At 35.3% G+C, this 21,529-nt stretch overlaps 1 long non-coding RNA gene across 7 annotated transcripts in view; it reads left to right on the top strand.

Moving 5' to 3' along the window:
* Positions 1–20,962, top strand: part of LOC143681171 (uncharacterized) — a 43,968-nt gene extending 23,006 nt beyond the window's left edge. For 5 of the 7 annotated variants that reach the window (XR_013174437.1, XR_013174433.1, XR_013174435.1 and 2 more), the window contains 2 exons: positions 14,829–15,021; positions 18,696–20,962. This is a non-coding gene — a long non-coding RNA (uncharacterized LOC143681171). Of the gene's footprint in view, positions 1–14,828; positions 15,022–16,793; positions 17,018–18,695 lie in introns of those variants that run through there. The other 2 variants (XR_013174432.1, XR_013174436.1) reach the window with 2 other exon arrangements.
* The last annotated feature ends 567 nt before the right edge of the window (positions 20,963–21,529 follow it).

Genomic DNA, 21,529 nt, shown 5'->3' with positions numbered 1-21,529 from the left:
AATAGAAAAATAGCAGGTATCACAGAGATTAAAGATACTGTAGACCAAGTCAAAAGTATATTAAAGGTAGGCCATGGTGGTTCAGCAGGCAGAGTTCTTGCCTACTATGCCAGAGACCTGGGTTCAATTCCTAGTGCCTGCCCATGCAAAAAAAAAGTGTATTAGAAACACAAATATACTTTTGTATATTGAATACTGCACTCTCCCCACCATAGCTCAGCTCCTTCTCTTCTTGGCAAGTGATCCCACATTCCAAGATCATCCATAATAACACACTGCCATTAAGCAGCTTCTCCTAGGTCCTCCCACCTTCTCCTCTAGCCATCCCCCTCTTGCAGTCCTCATTCTCTCCAATCCAGCTCCTCTTACCTTAAAGGTCTTAGATGTCTGCACCATTTCTCCCTAAGCATATATGGCTGTAACCCTCCTACCCAACTCATATATGTATGAAAATGTGAATCTAAATAGGAATCTAGTTTCTCAGATCATTTCCCATTGGAGAGGGAAGGCACTGGCCTTAAAGAGATAGCAGCCCCATTCCAAATGGGGCTTGACTTGAAGAGAGAGAAGAAAGAATAAGTGAACTAGATGACTGGACAACTGATTTTGAACATTCAAAACAGCAAATGGAAAAAAAGATGGAAGAATTTGTATTGGATGTCAGGGAAATGACAGACAAAACAAAGCACACAAATATAAGAATCACTGACATCTCTGAAGGAGAAGAGAAGAGTAAAAGTCTAGGAACATTAATTGAGGATGTAACAGGAAAACTTCCCAATCATAATAAAGGACATAAGTATGCAAATCAAAGAAGGCCAATAAACTCCAAATAGAATACATTCAAATAGGCCTTCCCCAAGATCCATACTAAACACTCTGTCAAACATTGAAGAGAAGCAGAAAATCCTGAAAGCAGCAAGAGAAAAACAATCTAATATATACAAGGGAAATCAAATAAGACTGAATTCAGACTACTCTACTGGCACTATGGAGGCAACAACTCAGTAGTATGATATATTTAATAACCTGAAAGAGAAAGGCTTCCAGCCAATAATTCTTTACCCAGCCAAATTTTCCTTCAAAACTGAGGGAGAGATTAAAATTTTCACAGACAAGTGAATCTTGAAAGAATTTGTCAAGAGAACAGCCCTACAAGAAACATTAAAAGAAGTTCTGCCAGTTGAAAAAAAAAGGAGAGGGAGGTCTGGTGAAGGGCACAGAATTGAAGAGTACTATTAAGAGTAACTTAAAGGACAAAAAGATAGAGGGGAAAGAATATATAGATCTGACAAACAAAATCCAAAGGATAAGATCATGGATTCAATAAATGCTTTTTCAGTAATAACTTTTAATGTTAATGGACTCAACTAACCAGATAAAAGATACAGATTTGCAGAATGGATTAAGAAATATAGCCCAGATATTTACTACTTACAAGAAACAAGGATACAAAGAGACAGAAAGTGAAAGGATGGAAAAGGATGTTCCATGCAAGCTGTAACCAAAAGAAAGCAGGAATAGCTATACTAATATTAGACAAAATAGACTTTATTTATTTATTATTTGTTGCTTACTTTTTTTTTACTAACTCTTGCAACCATACATAGGTGGCAAAATTATCCCTGATGCATAATTACTGATTGAGAACAACTGTTTCAAATTCATATGCATCAAGTGCTTTCTCTGTGCCCACCACTGTGCTCAGCTCTGTCTATGAGTTACCACTTTTACCCCTCATGACACTTCTGGAAGAGAGGTGTGATAACTACCTCTTTAAGGCTAGTGTCTCCCCTCTCCAATGGGAAATGATCTAAGGCTCTAGGTTTCCAATTTAGATTCATGTTTTCATACATATATGAGTTGGGTAGGAGGGCTACAGCCATATATGCTTAGGGAGAAATGGTGCAGACATCTAAGAACATTAAGGTAAGAGGAGCTGGATTGGAGAGAATGAGGACTGCAAAAGGGGGATGGCTAGAGGAGAAGGTGGGAGGGCCTAGGAGAAGCTGCTTAATGGCAGTGTGTTATTATGGATGATCTTGGAATGTGGGATCATTTGCCAAGAAGAGAAGGAGCTGAGCTATGGTGAGGAGAGTGCAGTATTCAGGGTTTGAACCTTGGTTTCATCAGGTGGCATGACATTGAGTAGAGGTTGCATGAGATTTCAATAAACCACTTTCTTCTATAGACAAAACAATGAGACAGATGATCAATAAGGAAATAGAGAAGTTAAATAACTTGACAAATAAATTAGGCCTAAAAAACATATACAGGCCATTACACTCCAAAACACCAGGATATACATTCTTCTGTAGTGCTCATGGAGCATTCTCTGGTTAGACTATATGTGAGGGCACAAAACAGGTCTTTATAAATTTAAAAACAATGAAATTATTCAAAGCACTTTCTCTGATCACAATGGAATGAAGCTGGATATTAACCACCAACAAAAGAAAATGTTCACAAATATAAATAGCACACTTTTAATCAATTGGTCAAAGAAGAAACTGCTAGAGAAATCAGTAACCATCTGGAGATAAAATAAAATGAAGAAACAACATATCAGAACTTATGTGATTGGTAAAGACTGTGCTGAGTGGGAAATTTATTGTGCTAAGCACCTTAACATTAAAAAAACAAGAATGAGCAAAATTTGAGGACTTAATTGCTCACCTGTAGGAACGCGAGAAAGAACAACAAAACCCCAAAGCAAATAGAAGAGAAATAACAAAGCTTAAAGCAGAGTTAAATTAATGGGAGAACAACAGAAAAAAAATAAAACCAAAAGTTAGTCCTTTGAGAAAATGTTATAAACATAACATGTTACAATCACCAATGTCCAGTTCCAAAATATTTTCAAGATATTTCAAAAAAGAACTCCGAAGTCATTAAGCAATAATGCCCCCTTTGCTTTCTCTCCTCCCATGTTATGCTGTCCTGCAATCTTTATTTGTCTCTGTGAAATCTGCTCACTCTAGGTATTTAATAAAAGAGATATCATATACTATTTGCCTTTTTGAGTCTGGATTGTTAAAAAACAGATATCTCCAAGGCTTATCCATGTAGGAACATGCATGTAGCAGAACATCATTCCCTTTTTTTCATATGTGGAAGATTTTTAGTCCATTTAGAAAACTGAAAATTATTATAGGCACTTTCTTTTGGCAATAAAATCATATACTGATAGGAATAATTCCAAATGTTAAATTTTCTAAATATTCACTCTAAACCAATAATTTCTTTAGAGTAACAGTACTTTCCTTACTCATTGTTGAACACTGCCTTTGCCTGAAAGAGACAGATGTTTGAGTAATAAATTTTTAAAAATACATTCTTGATAGCATACTATTGACAGCCACTTGCTATTAGAAAAAATGGTCAGCAAATTTGGACTTAAGTTATTTTTAGGACTCATAATTCTTTTGGGTACTTTACCATGGTGAAAAAATATTTTCAAGTTCACTGCACAGCTCATCCAAAAGTATTTCGAAGAGTTCTTTAATTAAGAACACACAAGCTGCAAAACTTAATGTTGAGTGCATGCCTGGCAGTGCCTTTGCTTTTATGGTCTCTTATCTTTCCTCCAGGGTACATCATACATGTGACAAAAAGGACTGAATGTACACCTCACTGTCATCAGTGTATTAAATGTTATGAGAGCTTAGTATTTTTCTTATTTTTAGATAATAAATAAACCAAATAGGAGTTTGAATATTTTATTCTTATCCCATTAGTTTGTTTTGCATGCCAACTAAGATGCATATCTCATAGAGACGCTACTACTACATTGTACAACTGGTTAAGAATGTAAGTATGGGGGCCATACAGTCCTAGCTTTGCCCTTTAGAAGTTTTACATTAATCCCCAGTTTCCTCAATTTAAAAAAATAGATTTTATAACACACACATACCCACAGTGAAGATTTTGTAAATAATATTTGTTGGGCACATAGTAAATGGGTGCTTAGCAGACTTTATTTGAACTCTTCTCATCCTTTGGACTGGATGTTCTCTGTTTTGGTTTGTTCTCTCATCCATTTCCTGTTCACCAATTTATACTCATCAGTTTAGTGGTTGACTAAGGTGCATTCAAGGTCTCTTATAACACTGAAAGTCTTATATTGTTCATTAATTCACATCTACATCTGAAATTCTCTCACACTTACTTCTCAGATTTATGAAAAGAACTTTGCTGAACAATTTTAAGTACTGATAGTCAGCAATAATCAGATGAATTAATAATTAAATAGATTAACTCTGTCCTATTGTATCTATAAATTTTAAGTGGTTCATTTTCATTTCCAGTTTTTTAAGAAAAAAGAAACAATACACCTAGAAACACCAAAAATGGATATCTTAGTTGGCTTAACCATAGGCACATTTAAGTAAAGTGTCTATATAATAATTGTAGCACCTGTGTTTGCATTGTAAGATTCATAAACCATTTAAAATTAAGGCAACAAGCAAAACACCTACAAATTCAGATAGCAATGTTCTTAAATTCTAAGTATTAAACAAAAACTTAGATATCATTTGATTAGCTGTCAAAACTGAGTGTTCTTAAAATATCAAGTAAAAGTTCTTACAAATAACTGCAGTGCTGTAGTAATGACCTGTGTTACTAAACATTTTCTTAACTTCAAGAAGATATGAAGATACAAATATTTTCATAGTTAACATATGGAAATATTAACCACCTAAAATGTATATCTTTGTTTGCTTATCTTTAGGCATATTTAAAAAAATCCAAGCAATCATTGTAAAGCCTGTTTGTACAATGTTCCATAAACAAATTTAAAATTGAAGCAAGGAAGGAGGGAAAAAATCTGTAGATACAGACACCAGAGTTTCTTAAATTATAATTATTAAACTATCTTAATACCTTTGATTAAGTATCAAAACTGTGTGCATTCTCAAAATACCAAGTAAAAAGTTATTATAAATATCAACTTTTCTATAGTAGTGACCTGTTACTAAGTATTTTCAAATTTTTTATTTTAATAATTTATTTTATCTGATACTACTGCTTATAGATTTTTAACCATTTTTGTTGTAAAATATAACATATATAAATGAAATAAATAAAGAAAAATCAATAATTTTGAAAGCACACTTCAATGAGCAGCTACAGAACATTGAATTTATATACAACATCTTCCTTACCCATCATCTGTTGATGAACATTAAAGTTAGTTTGCTAGCTTCTGGAATGCAATATACCAGGAACAGAATGGCCTTTTAAGAGGGGAATTTAATAAGTTGCTAGCTTATAGTTCTAAAGCTGAGAAAATGTCCCAACTAAAACACGTCTATAGTATTGTCCAATCAAAGGCATCCAGGGAAAGATACCTTGGTTTAAGAAGGCTGATGAAATTCAGGGTTTCTCTCACAAGTAAGAAGGTACATGGCAAACACAGTCAGGGTTCCTCTCTCACCTGGAAGGACACATGGCAAACATGGCATCATCTGCTAGCTTTTTTCCAGCTCCCTGGAAAGTGTTTAACTTCTTCATCTCCAAAGGTCATTGGCTGGTGTATTCTCTGCTTCTCTTGACTATGTCATTCTTCTCTGCCCTCTCTGAATCTCTCAGCTTTCTTCAAAATGTTTCCTTTTTTATAGGATTCCAATAAACTAATCAAGACCCACCCAAATGGATGGAGACACATCTCCACCTAATCCAGTTTAACAACCACTCTTGATTGAATCACATCTCCAGGGGGATGATCTAATTATGGTTTTGAATTTACAGTACTGAATAGGGATTAGAAGAAATCACTGCCTTTACAAAATGGGATTAGGATTAAAACATGGCTTTCTAGGGTACATACATTCTTTCAAACAAGCACAGGTACTAAACATGGTATATAAATGTAGTTCCAATCCCTTTTCTCAATTATTTTTGGTATGTACCAAGCATAAGATTGCCAGATTATATGGTATAGCATTCTAATTTTCAAAATTCAGAGGAACTATCAAGGAAGTTTCCACATCAACTACAACATTTTACAATACCACCACCAATGTGTAAAGTTACAATTTCTCTGAATCCTCATGGAAATATTTACTCCCTTTGAAAGAAATAGGCATTATAGTGGGTGTGAAGTGGTATCTCATTGTGGTTTTTATTTCATCTTCATGATGACCAATAATGATGAGCATCTTCTTCCTGTACTTATTGGTCCATTGTATATCTTCTTGGAATAATGTCTATTTGAATCCTTTACTCAATCATTAAATTGAGTTATCTGTCTTTTTCTTTCATTCTTTATAATACGGATGTTAAAACCTTATCATATACATAGCATTTATTTTCTCTCATTCTTTAATTTGTCTTTCACTGTCTTGAAAGTGTCATATGATATAAAAAAGTTGTAAATTTTGATATGGTCCATTTACCAACTTTTTTCCTTTTTATTCATGCTTTGTTGTCATATCTTAGAAATCACTACCAAATCCAAGGTTATAGATTTTATCAATATATTTTCACCTAGGGTTTTCATGGTTTAGGTTCTTATGGGCAAGATTTAATGCATGCACAGTTACTTTAGGTATATGGTGTTAAGTAGGGGTCCATTTACACTCTTTTCCAAGTGGCTTCCCAATTTCCCCAGAACCATTTGTTGAAGAGACATTGTTTCCAGAAAATTTGTCAGAAACATTTGTCTAGATGTATAAGGTTTCTTTCCAAACTTAAAGGGAGTCCAACCATAGATTTGGGCCTATTGTAAATAAGATGTATTGGTGGGTAGGATCATAAATTTATATGTGACACAACTCATTCAGGGTGGATCTTAATCTTTTCACAGAAATTATTTATAATAGAAGGAAATTAAGACAAAAATGATTTTAAAAAAGACATGCAAGCAGGAAACTGAGAGCAACAGAACACAGAGCACAGGGGAGAGACTGGCCACATCACCATGCACCTTGCCATTTAATAGAGGAGTCCAGGATAGCCAGCAGCTGGCCTTCAGGAAGAATGCATTGCCTTGATTTGGGCATTTTCACAGCCTCAGAACTGTAAACTTGTAAACCAGTAAGTTCCCATTGTAAAAGCCAACTCTTTTATGGTATTTGCATTTAGCAGCTTTAGCAAATTAGAGTAATCATGGTATATAACTCTGTTTATATATCATATAAAATGCTGTTGTTTTGGGTTTGCTAGTATTGTGACAAGTGCTAGAAAATATAGAATCGTTATCTAAATGCTCTCTTACTTTCTGATATACTCTGATGTACCCAGCAGCAATTATCTGTAACTGTTTATAACTCACTAAACTGTAACCCAGATGACTTATTTCTTTGATGATGATGCTATGTTTTACAATATAATTGTAATCATCTTTACTCTGTAACTGGACAATAACGTGTTAACTCATGAATTTTCAAGCATGTGTCTCCTTATCTTGTTTTTGTAACCCTCAAATTTGATACTCTCAGTGTTTATTAACAAAGTAACATGAGTCAGCCCAGAACTGACCAAGTCAGTGCTAATCAGAGTTGGCCTGCAACTGATATATTCAATAGTTGAAACCTTAAACTTCAAGTAAGCAAAGCCAGTAATCAACCTGTGCATACTCAGAGATTAGACTATCTCCAACCTCATAATCTAAATCTATCTGATTTTGTTTGAATGCTATAAAACACTGAATGTTTCTCCAGCTCAGGGAGACAGATTTGAGGAAACATTCTACTGTCCTCATGAGGCTAGCATTTGCTAAATGAACTTTTGCATTCCTCAAAATGTGGGTGTCATTTAATTGACTCTGGTGCACATTTGCAGGGACTCACTTTTGAGCAGCCACAGTATTTGGTGGAGGAATATTGCATCTATATTCATAAGAAATTTTGGTCTGTAGTTTTTATTTCTTGAACCATCTTTAACTGGATTTGGTATGAGAGAGATTTGAGCCTAATAGAATGAATAAGTGGGTGCTTCTTCCTTTTCAATTTTTTGGAAGTGTTTGAACAGATTGGAGTTATTTTGTTGTTGTTGTTATGTTTGGTAGAATTCCCCCATGAAACCACCTGATCCTTGGATTTCTTTGTGGGAAGTTTTTGATTATTGTTTGTTGAGCTATTCTAGTAGTTTTTTTGTTGATCTGTTCTATTTCATCTTGAGTAAATATAGGTAATTTGTGTGTTTCAAAGAATTTATCCATTTCTTCAAAGTAGGCTCATTTGTGGACATACCATTTTTTTATACTATCCACTTATAATCCCTTTTATTTTCGAAGGTTGTAATAATTCTGTACTTTTCAATTTTAATTTTATTTACTTGTATCCTTTCTCTTTTTATCCTTGTCAGACTAGCTAAAGGTTTGTCAATATTGTAGATCTTTTCAAATAATGAATTTTTGGTTTTGTTGATTATTGTTTTTGTTTGATTGTTGTGTTTATATTTCATTTATCATCACTCTAATCTTTGTTATTTCCATCTTTCTGCTTTCTTTGTGTCTAGTTTGCTCTTTTTTTCTAGTTCTTCCAGTTTTGAGATTAGATATATGAGTGGAAGTCTTTTTTTCTTTCTTAATGGAGGACTTAAGCTGTAAATTTCTCTCTTAGTTCTGCCTTAACTGCTTTCCATAAGTTTTTTTGTATGCTGTGTTGTGGGGTCACATTTCATTATTTTTCCATGTGAGTATCCCATTATGGCAGCACCATTTGTTGAATTTGTGTCTGTTTGTTTTGAGGAAGTGCCTGGGCTGGGAATTGAACTTGGGTTTCCCACATGGCAGACAAGAATTCTACCACTACCCTACCCTTGCATCCACATCCATGATTTTTGGTATGTTGTATTTTCATTTTCATTCACCTCAGAACATTTCCTAATTTTGCTTCTGATTTCTTCTTTAACCCATTGGTTGTGTAAGAGTATATTGTTTAATGTCCCTGTATTGGGGAATTTTCTTTTTCTCCCTCTAGCTTCATTCCATTTTGGTCAGAGAACATATATTGTATGCTTTCAAAATTTTAAAATTTATTTATACTTGTTTGGTCTAAACAAGACTGTATGGTCTTCCTGGAGAGTGATCCATGTGCATTCAAGAAAGATGTGCATTCTGTTTTTATTGGGTGCAATGTTCTATATGTGCATCATTCAAATCTTGTATTTCATTATTGATCTTATGACTAGATGTGCTATCATTATTGAATATGTTGTGTTAAAAAATACTACTATTTGTATACAATCAATTTCTCCCTTCAAATCTGTCAGCATTTGCCTCATATATTTTAGGGTATTCCTGTTAGGTGCATATATGTTTATAATTGTTACATCTTCCTGTTTGTCAGTATGTAATGACTATCTGTGTTCCTTGAAACTGTTTTTAACTTAATATCTATTTTATCCAGTACTAGTATTGTTGCCCCCGATGCCTTTTGTTTCCAATAACTTGCTATAGGTTTTCCATTCTTTCTACCATGTAACTTTGACTTTAAAGTGAGTCTCATAAAAGCATAGAGTTGGGCCAGTCTTTCTTAATTGATTCTATAAATCTCTGCTTTTTTATTGGAGAGATTACTCCATTTAAATTTAAAGTCACTGCTGATAATGTAGGTTTTTATCTTGACATTTTGCTATTTAGCCCTTGGAAGTTATAACTTTTTATCTTTCTCTTCCTTTAAAGCCTACTTTTTAGTTTATTTGCTTTCTTGTGTTGTATCATTTTGCATGCCTTTTCAATTCTATCTGGATATATTTTCCAATAGTTTCCCTTGTGGTTCCCATAGGGTTAAAATTTAACCTTCTAAATACATAACAATTATATATGTTGATAAATTAATTTCAATAGCCTGCATATATAGTTTTCCTATAACTTTATGTTCCCCCACCAATTATATCTTTGTCCATTATATGTCCAAAATGTAGATTTCTCATTACATTTTATGCATTTGCATTTCACCACCTGTGGAAAGTAAAAAGTTCAGTTACATACAAAACAATATAATACAATAATGCTGGCATCTGTAAGTCCCAAATAGCTATCTTTAATGCAGTTTATATTTCAGTTTTTTAAAAAAATATTTTTATTGGGAAATCACCCACATACTGTTGATCAATAGTATACAGTCAATGTCTCTTAATATCATCATATATTGACTATTCTTCACCATGATTATTTTTAGAACATTTGTATCACTCCAGAAAAATAATTATAATAGAAAAAGACTCATACATCCCATACCTTATACCACTTCCTCTCATTGACCACTGGTATTTCAATGTACTCAAGTTTTTTACCCCTTACCCCCCTATTATTTATTTATTTTTTAATCCTTATCTTTTTAGTCATCTGTTCATACCCTTATAAAAGAAGTATCAGGCAGAAGATTTTCACAATAACATGGTTACATTGTAAAAACTATATATTTATGCAATCATCTTCAAGAATGAAGGTTATTGGGACACAGTTAAATAGTTTCAGGTACCTCCCTCTGGCTACTCCAATACACCATAAACCAAAAAGAGATATTTACATAATGCATAACAACCTCCAGGATAACCTCTTAACTCTGTTTGAAATCTCTCAGCAATGGAAACTTTATTTTGTCTCATATTTCTCTTCCCCCTTTTTGTCAAGAAGCTTTCTCAATCCTCTGATGTTAGTTCCAGGCTTATGCTCAGGAGTACTGTCCAATGTTGTCAGAAAGATTTACACATCTGGGAGTCATTTCCCATGTAGGAGGGAAGGTTGTAAGTTCACCCACTGAGATGGCTTAGAGAGAAGGCACAAGGTTTTCTCTTTGACCTGAAAGATGATAATTTCCTTCCCTCTTCCCCAATCTCACTTGACTGATACATCTCCTAAGTCTGCTTACTTCTATCCTCCTCTTGCTATTAATTTGTCTTTGCATTTTTAGGTTCCTCACCAAATTTATTTCTTCCAGACTAGAAATCTTTTACACTAAACCAATGCTGATGTAAGGATTTTCAGTTTTTCCAATTTCTCTTTGACCCCTTCCCTTCTCAACTTAAAACAGATAACCAGAAGGCTCTGTACCCCATCAGGCAGGATTTGCACCTCTGACAAGGAGAAGACAAATGCCAGTCTCCCATCACCCCTTAAGATTAAGGGGCAAGAACTCTCTGAGAGGGACATTGAGGCAGACTAGAATAGAGAGAGAGTGGAAGGGAAAAAAAGTGTGAAGGGACCCTTAAGCAAGGATTGTTAATCAAGGTCAGGAAAGCCTGTGTCCTGGAAAGGCAACATGTCTGGGAGCTGTTGACTTAGGGGAAACATCCTGTGGCAACCAACCCATCTGGAGCCAAATGACCCATATCTGAGTTAGTCCTCTACAGATAGGAGTGGGGCCAAATGCACTATCTACTACAGCACTGCCCTGAAGAGCAAGGAGGGTAGAAGAAAGAGCTCTGAACAAGGAAAGGGTAAAAGGAGTAAGTAAAGCTAATATATAAAATCTAATGTCTCCACATTGTCTATTGCCTCTCACTTCTTTCACCACTGTCTTTGTGAGAGTGCCTGCATATTCTCTTACATGCTTTCTCAATAAATTTTCTGTCTGCTTATTGTAAAAAAAGTAACTCATTTAAAATAAGATTGAACTGAGACATTTTATGTCCTTGATATCTTTTCATACTGAGGTTTTAGTTACTAGCAGTTGTCACAGTTTGTTTGCATCCTCATAACATGATTTATTCCCTTTACAACTACCCTTACTTCCAGAATCTTAACTGAAGTGTAAATACTCAAGGCTACTACAGCTGGAAAATTTTCCCAATATAACTTTTTGGAATGAATCTACCATTCTGCAAGTAGATTCATTGCAAGGAAGCAAGTCTTGGATGTCCTAAGAAGATATAGCTGAAGTGCAACAAAATATAAAAACATTAAAAATTAACTGATAGAGAAAAAATGTTTCAAACACTATAAAAATATCCCTCAAATCCAAAATGTTTTTCTCTTTCAAAGAAAATAAATATTCTTCAACAAATAGATAGTGAAATTAAAACTTTCTTGGGAAGGCCATGGTAGCTCAGCAAGCACAGCTCTCACCTGACATGCCAGAGACCTGGGTTCATTTCCCATGCAAAACAATAAAAAACAAACAAAAAAACCTTTCTAAATAGCTACACACCTAGACAAGATAAAACTACTACTGATTTGTGAACACAGCAAATTTAATACACAAGGTAAGACTTGATAATAGTAGAGATAAATAAGCACATGCATATATTTATTGACAATAATTGTATGGTTGATCATATATGACTTAAAACCAACAGTATCTTAAAATTCACTGACGTGAATATTGTCATGCAAAATATAATATAGAGAATTGATGTTGGGGAGTGTTAAAATAAGTACTAAAAAATGGGTTAGCTTAATAACAGAAATCTGACTTATGGTCTAGAAATCCTGTGTTATCTTAGGTTCACTATCTTCTGGAAGACTTGCAATCTATAGGGTTCCTTGGGGCTTTTACAGAATATGGTAATGTGCATGGAGACAGCTTCTGCTTTCTGTTATAGATTCTATTGACTGTCTGTGGTCTCTCCTTCTCTGTCCAATTCCTTTGTTTATAACAACTTCAGTCATATAGGGAAAAGGCCCAGTCTCACTCAGCTTTGGCACACCTTCAGAATCCTATTTATAAATCATTTAAATACCACAGAATGAGGTGTTGAAACCTGGGCAAAACATTTGTAGGGGATATTATTCAATCCTAAACAGAAAGCCTATCTAATAAGAGAAACTCAGTAATATGGATTGCAAGGCAAGAATGAAAGAAACTGCATACCATAAAATCTTGAACACAATAAAGATGTTCTTTCAAAAAATGAATGTTCTAGATAATGACATTTTAAACTATTATTTTGCTACCATAATCACTTAAATTTTGAACCATTGAAGTGTGGCATATGACAGTAAAATTTTACAGGAAATGCATAACAGTCAGAAACAAGTGATAATGAGAACTTTTTAATGAATAAACATTTAAATGACATTTAGGAGTCTTTGTATTAGTTACTTAATATGTTATTACTATACAAAATGTAAATGCTGTAATCTATCTTAAGAATCAAAGGAGGGTGAAAAACATGAAAGGTGAAAATTTGGTAAGACTCAGTGATATATGTAATAAACAGTTAGGATTCAATTACACAATCTTTGAGATATGGTTTGAGGGAAATGTGTGGCAATCCCAATGAATATATTTGCCTGTAGTAACTTAACCAAAAACAAAACAGTTTAATAAATATAGAGGGTGTATTAATCACTTAACTTACTGCATTACAAAGCATTGTAAATTTGGACATGCTATTTCAGAAATTTTCAATTTACCACTAAGAACAAATGAAAACACACAAGAGAGATTTTCAGTAAGCTTTATACTAAACATGAAAAAGATAAAATTATATTTATTCAGAAATAGATATCATTTGTGAGCTTGTGATGTGCTGAACAATGTTCTAAAATCCCCAGAGGCATTGGAATATGTAAGAATTTTATGAGGTTAATCAATACACCAAACTATTTTACAGTTGAGAAAATGGGACATACAGAGTTGATATTTATAGTCTTAGTTAGCAGTAAGAAAAAGTAAAATTTGAAGATTATATTTTTTCAGTGTATAAGAAGGTGTTTTATGCTCTGATGAAATTACTGAGTCTGAATTTCTGAGGGACCATATCTGAAACCTACATAAGATAGGAAACTATAAAGCTGAGGACATATATGCATGGTTTCCTTGGGATTGTTGAAGAAAATTCCTAACTCTTCATCACCTATGCTGGATTGAAAGGATTATGTACCCCAGAAAAGCCATGTTTTAATCCTCATTCATCTTGTGGAGGCATCATTTCTTACAATCCCTATTCAGCACTGTAGATTGAAAACTTGATTAGATTATCTGCACAGAGATACCACACACCCAATTGTGGGTATTATCCTTTGATTTGAGGCAGATGTGACTCTGCCAATTCCAAAAAAGGTCTTGATTAGTTTACCAGAATCCTTTAAAATCCTTTTGAAAGGAGCAATAGTACCATGAGAACCATGAGAACGAAGAGAGTCCACTAGCCAGTGACTTTTGGAAATAAAGGAGAGCACCTCTGGGGGAGTTTCATGAAGCAAGAAGCCTGGAGAGAAAGGTAGCAGACATCACCATGTTTGCCATATGCCTTTCTAGTTGAGGGAGAACCTCTGAACATCATCAACCTTCTTGAACTAAGGCACCTTTCCCTGGATGCCTTAGATTGGGCTTTTCAATATACTTGCATTAATTTGGACAGTTTCTGTCCTTAGAGTTGTAAACTTACAACTTAATAATTTCCCCTTCTTAAAAACAATTCTGCCTCTGGTATATCACATTCTGGCAGCTAGAAAACAAGAACAGATTTTGGTACAAGAGAAGTGGGGTGCTTCAGTTTGAAAATATTGAACATGTTGGAAAAGGTTTTTAAATGGATCAGGGAAAGATTTCAGAGGAGTTGTGTGGAACCTGATAGAGAAGGCCTAGAATTCTTTGAAAAGACTGTAGGTTGAAATGGGGACTTTAAAGATACTTCTGATAAGGCTTAGACAGAAATGAGGCACATGTTATTGCAAATTGGAAGGAAGATAATTCATGTTTTAAAATAGCAGATAATCTGGTAAAGTTGACTAGTGGCTTTGGCTGGAAGGCAGATTTTAAAAGCCATGAATGCAGATATTCAGCAGAAGAGATTTTCAAATTAAATGAGAAAAGTGTAGTATGGTTTATCCTTTCAACTTCTAGCAAAATGTGACAGGAAAGAGATAAGCTAAGAATTGAACTTTTGGGTACAAAGAAACCAGAAATTGATGTTTTGGAAAATTCTAGGCTCCCAGGAAAGGACATCCCAGAGAATAGTACCTTATGTGAATATGTGGCCAATTGTGGAAGCATTCAGTCATTTCAGAAAAAAAAAACAGGATTGGAAATGGAGCTTTTGAGAAGCAGAACTATGGAAGCAAAATCTACAGTCAAGAGAACTCAGCCCAGGAGAGTGGACCCACCCAATCATTTGGAGAAGGTGAGTTTCCCTGAGAGCACATGGTGCGCCTTCCACCTCATTACAGTGGAAGAATTGTGCCACCTTAGACCTTGGAGAGGGTAGGCCACATTTCTCAAAGATTGGGAAAATCCTGGCTGCCACCACATGGAGGGGTTGAGGGTGTGTCCCACATATGACAGACAGCCCAGGTGCTCAATGCTTGAAAAGACTGTGGCTGAGAAAAATGTGGTCTCCGGAATGTCCCCCCAAGGTTGCACTCAGAGAGAGGCAGGCTGTTACAAAGGCACTTGGAAAGGTTGGGACTGCTGCTTTCTAAAGCCCTGAGGGTAAATAACTCTCAGACCTTGAAATCTGAAAGAGTTTGCCCTGTAGATTTTCAAAACTGCTTCAGTCCAGCGATCCATGTGTTCCTTCTGATTTCTCCATATGGAAATGGGAATATTTCTCCTATGATTTTCCCTCCTTTGTGTGTTGGTAGCAAATAACTTGTTCTGATTTTTACAGGGCCAGAGCCAAAGGAAAATTTTGCCTTAGAACATACCATGCCTGTAATAGACTTTGATGAGACTTTGTACTGCTCTTAACCTTGTGTTCTATTTGTTTTGTTACTTAAATGGTTTAAGGATCTCTGATATTGTGATTGAGTGAAAATATTTTCTATACGGAAAGAAAACATGACTTTTTTATGGTCCAGAAGGTGTAATATGTTAGTTTGAAAGGGTTATGTATCTTAGAAAGCTGTGTGTTAATCATGATCCATCTTGTAGAGGCAGTCTTTTCTTTCTTTTTTTCATTCACAAACATTTTTAAGGCATACAATTATGTCCAGGACTTGCCTAAGAGGAAGGACATTAACTAATATTTTTAGCTTGTATATTGTGTCGGCAATAACAGGCCATTATTAGGACCATTTAAAAAATAAAGAAGTTAAGTTTGGTCCAGAGCCACAGAGATAATAAAAGAAAAAGCAAAAATGCAAGCATCAATGACTTTTGACTACAAATCTCATGTTGTTTAGTGTATAAAAGCATGGTCTTGCATTCAGATTTCATTGTAGGAACTTAAGGTATGGTATAGAAAACAGACATATGAACAAATAAGCACATGATATGTTCTATTATATTAGGGAATATACAAAAAAGACAGTATTTAACTTGACTGAACAAGTTGGATTATTTTTGTTTGTCTATATGCCCTTCCATATTCTTCTTCTATTAACAGGTATAGGTGCTTACTACAGCTAATCTAATCACATTGCCTTAACCTCCTGGCCATACCAATTGGTTATAGGGGGTATACCTGCCAGAGTCTTACTCTGGGGTTTTTCAAATTAGAACTGGAAAAGTATAGATCTTTTCCTCTCTTATTATACAGCTCTAAGTATATAAATGCAGAGATCCTGGCAATATCCTAAGAGACGGAGAGTATTCTGAGTTTATTAGAATTTCCATTTCTGGTAAATCCTGCCTATTCTAAGACTTTGTTCTTCTAATCTTTCTTTACTTCTATTATTTCATCAATTACCATCAAGTGACTCATTCACTCATCAAATATTTTTTGAATAGACATTATACCAGGGATTGTTCTGGGCTCTGTGGACAAATAGGTATGTTAGCCATCCTCCAAATTGATTCCCAATGATCTTTGCCACTCAGTGTTCATGTCCTTGAATAGTCCCCCCACACCGAATAAGAGCTGGCTTGTGTGCCATAAGATATAACAAAAGTGACAGGGTATAACCTCTAAGGCTAAGTCTTTATGACATTGCAGCTTTTGTCTTGTTCTCTTAGACTGGACATTTTAGGAGAAGCCAGAACCACGTGTGAACAGCCTTATGAAGAAAAAATATAAGGCCCTCCATCAACAACCAATACCAACTTGACTTTTATGTGAAACAGCCCTCTTGGAAGCAAATCCTTCACTTCTGGTCAGGCCCTCACACGAGAATCCCCAAGCCAGAACCAGTCATCAAGTTGCTCTTAGATTCTTGTCATGCAGAAATTATTAAAGATAGTATGACCTTATTGTCATTTTAAGATTAAATTTCATGGTGATTTTTTGCCACAATAGCAATAGATAATAGCAATAGTAGATAATTGTATTAGTTAGGGTTCTCTAGAGAAACAGAATCAACAGGGAACACTTGCAAATATAAAATTTCTGAAAGTGTCTCACGTGACCGTAGGAACACAGAGTCCAAAATCCACAGGGCAGGCTGCGAAGCCGATGACTCCAATGGATGGCCTGGATGAACTCCACAGGAGAGGCTCACCAGCCAAAGCAGGAATGCGACCTGTCTCCTCTGAGTCCTCCTTAAAAGGCTTCCCATGATTGCATTTAGCATCACTAATTGCAGAAGACACTCCCCTTTGGCTGATTACAAATGGAATCAGCTGTGGATGTAGCTAACGTGATCATGACCTAATCCTATGAAATGTCCTCATTGCAACAGACAGGCCAGTGCTTGCCCAATCAGATGAACAGGTACCACAACTTGGCCAAGTTGACACCTGTCCCTAACCATGACAATAATTTAATACAATATGCCAGTGACAAAAATAGATATAAACCCTTGCCCCAATGGAGCTTAAATTTTAGTGGGAGAAAAGAGAGAATAAACTAATTATAGTGCAGACAAAAATATAGTATAGAGATGACTTGAGTGTATGGAGAAAACTGAAGTTGAGAAAGGGAAAAGAGAGAATGGAGAGGGGTTATTACAATTTTACATATGATAAGGAGATTGCACAAAAAAGGTAGTGAGGGAGCAAGCCATGGATATCAGGAAAAGAGCATTCCAGGCAGCAAGAACAGCAAGTAAAAGGCTTTTAGTCAGGAATGTTCCTTGTACATTTCAAGGAGACTAGTGATGTGGTTAAAACAGAGTGAGAAATTTATAAAGAGCTGGGATATGAAATCAGTAAGAAAATGTGACCAGATCACATTAAGGCCTTGTTGACCATTTTTAAGACTTTATCTTTTACTCTGAGTGAGAAGGATAGCAGAGGAGTGACATGAACTGACTCATGTTTTATGTTTGAAAGCATCAACTGGCTGCTTTGCAGTGAATTGACTCTAGGTGGAAAGGGTAGAAATGGGGAGACTATCAGAAAGCTATTGAGAAATGACAAACTGCTTGAACCACTGAAGGACCTGCAAGTATTGAGAAATGATCAAATTTTGGAAATATTTTCAGACGACCCAATTTGTTTTCAGAATGGATATGGCATAAAAGAGAGAACAAACAAAGATGTCTCAAACATTTTTGACCTGATCAACTAGAAAGATGGAGTTACCATGTACTTAGACAAGGAAAACTGAAGAGGGGCAGGTTGAGGTGTGGTGGAAAACTAGTTAGAGTTGTGTTTCTGCTTTGTGCAATCAAGAAAGTCCTGACTACTACAGGGGTGGTCAGAGAATCTTGCTCAAGTTAAGTGATATTTGAGGCAGATCTTGAACTAGAATTTCTTTCTTTCTGTTAAGGGATGAAAAGTGTACAGCTGTATTTAGTCAATGCTTATTGAATTCATTTTTTACATTCTTATTTTGTGTGTGATATTCTATATTTTTATGTACTATGTGCTGTATCGCTGGGCCTTTGCCAGATTATACTGGAGGAATAAAAGCTCCCAAATCTTAGCGACTTACATTAACAAAGTTTTAATTCTCACTTACATTTCTTTCCTTGGTAGGTAGCCTGTGGCTCTTTTTATACCATCTTCACTTTGGAATTAAGACAGAAGGAAGAAATGTTGGAAATGCTGGTCTCACAGCAAAGGGGAGAAAAGAAATGGGATCCACATGATGATTCCTAGAGCTTCTGTTCATAGGTTGAACATGTTCCTTCTAGTCAGTCACATGGCTCAGCCTGAGGTCAGTAAGGTGAAGAGTCTGATCTCCCTTCAGAGATACATCCAGAACAGGAAGTGCTGCCAATATTTTGAAAATAATGCAATCTATCAATGCATGTTTATATTTTTCAGATGGTGGCATTTAATACTTGGAAAATTGTTGAGAATAGCATTCATTGAGTATGTCGTATATGGTATTCATTCATTGAACAAATATTTACTGAACAACTGTTCCATGCCAGCAAGTTTCATAGTATTTGGACACAATGGTGAATAAAAGAGATAAAATCCCCAATTCCTGGAACTTATATTGACAATGAAATACTAAACACATACAAAATCATCATCAGAAATACTGTATTCATAAGTATAACTGTAGAATGTTAATTATCTCTTTTAAATCAGTCCAGTATTAAAATCATTAAACCCATGATGCATTCAATCTGTAAATTTATCTTTTTTAATTGGTGTACAGAAAACCCTGACATTGGCTTGCCCACCCTAACATTATTAATTTTATAATAACTGGGGGGATGGGAAGGGTCAACAAGAGTATTTTGTCCTTGTTTTTGCTTCAGTATGAGTTCTTGGCCAACACTCTGTTGATTAGACCTTCACCTTTGCTCTTTGCAGCATTCAAAATTTAGATTTTTGATGTAGTTCTGCAACCATGGTATATAATTCTATTATCTCTATCATCAGTCACTGTAGGCTGGAAACTTGAAGAGCCCACACTGCCAGAGATTTTTGTAAATGAAGAAGGATAATGCTCCCAAGGAGTTTCATGAAAAAAAGGAGCCTTTGGAGAAAACTAGAAAATGTTCCCATTTTTGCCATGTGACTTTCCAGTGGAGAGAGAAACCCTGAACTTCATTGGCCTTCTTGAATCAATGTATCTTCCCCTGATGCCTTAGATTGGATATTTCTATCTCATTGTTTTTACTGGGACATTTCTCACAGGCTTAGAACTGTAGACTAGTAACTTAAAAAATTTCCCTTCTTAAAAACCGTTCTATTTCTAATATCTTTCATTCCAGCAGCTAGTAAACTAGAACACCACCCTTGCATAGTTCTGCCATGAGACTAAAGCAAAATTGTAGAAATGGCCTAACTGACAGAAAAATCCTTAGAAACATGCACAAAATTTCCCAGATATCCCAAAGCATTGGAGGAGCAAAGTCGTCAGGGCTCTTTCTCTGCTTGAGAAATGTGACCACAACCAGCTTAGAGATAGAAAGATATGCTTACTAGAAAAACAAACATGATTCAGCTGGGGATTTTCCACTTTCCAACCCAAATTGTGCTCCACAAAGACAGAATATGTCCAGTGTTTCTAGGGCATTGTTTCTAAGCCTGTTCCCTGACAATGCCTTTAAACTAATTAGGAAGCACTTTAAATTCACAGCTCCTGAGCTTCACTTTCAAGAATTACTGAAAAAAATGTCCAAGATCTTCAAAATTGGAGTTTTAACTTGTAGGTCACAAGGTTTTATGAAACAAATTTCCAGGATTATAAGAATCTAGAAGGGAAGATGAAAATCATCTGAAGAAAGGGAAAGGTTACAGTCCAGATGAAACAAGAAAATGCTTAATTCTACATCAATAATAACCTTATCTTTTCCTTGAACTCAGGGTCTGAGACACAGGCAAGGAAAACTGGAGCTCTGCAGTGATTTACAACAGAGGAAAGAAATATGTCCCCGAGGTCAGATTAAGAATTCAGGAGAGATGTGATGCATCCCTAGGGAGACAAAGCTCCTATAGTTCTCCACTATCACATCCCTGTAAAAATTCCTCTGACTAGGATCCAAGCATTCACACTCATCCTGGAGAAGTCTATGGCCCTGTCTCTAAATATCAACAGTCCTTGAAATTAAACACATTTCACCAAGAGGCATCCGAATAGTTTGTAATTTGACCCAAGATAAAAGGAGACAGCTAAAAGAACTGGTTCTGAGTAAGGTGAGGGAAGTGGTTTATCCAATAAGGTAATTTTTGAGACAGTGATATTCTTAATGTGTCCCTCTGTCTCTAAAGAAAGAGGATGACATACGAACAACAAATCAATCACAGATACTATACTTTTGTGGAAGATAAAATATATAACTAAGACCTTACACACATATGTATATATATATACATATATATATACATATAATGCTATATTTATATCATAAAAGCTAGTTGGCATTTGTTCTAGTTTTCTAGCTTCCAGAATGCAATATACCAGAGATAGAATCATTTTTAAAAAGGGGAACTTAATAAGTTGCTAGTTTACAGTTCTAAGGCTGTGAAAAATGTCCCAATTAAAGTAAGTCTATAAAAATATCCAAATTAAAGCACCAACAAGAAGTTATCTTCACTCAAGAAAGACCAATGAAATTCCAGGTTTCTCTCCCAACTGAGAAGGCATATGGTGAACTTGGTCGCATCTGTTAGCTTTCTCTCCTGGCTTCTTGTTTCATGAAGATCTCCCAGGGTAAGTATTCCTTCTTCATCTCCAAAGGGCTTTGGCTGGTGGACTTTTAGCCTCATGGATTGGCTGAGGTTTTTCACCTCTCTCCTCATTCTCAAAAGGAACTCTTTGCAAATCTTTCCTCTTTAATAAGCTTCCAGTAAACTAACCAATACCCACAAAGAATGGGCGGAGACACATCTCCCTCTATTCAAAAATT

This window comes from Tamandua tetradactyla, chromosome 4 (assembly GCF_023851605.1).
Source record: "Tamandua tetradactyla isolate mTamTet1 chromosome 4, mTamTet1.pri, whole genome shotgun sequence".
NCBI lineage: Eukaryota > Metazoa > Chordata > Mammalia > Pilosa > Myrmecophagidae > Tamandua > Tamandua tetradactyla.
Note: the sequence above shows the minus strand (reverse complement) of the source record. Positions and strands in the feature narration are given on the sequence as shown.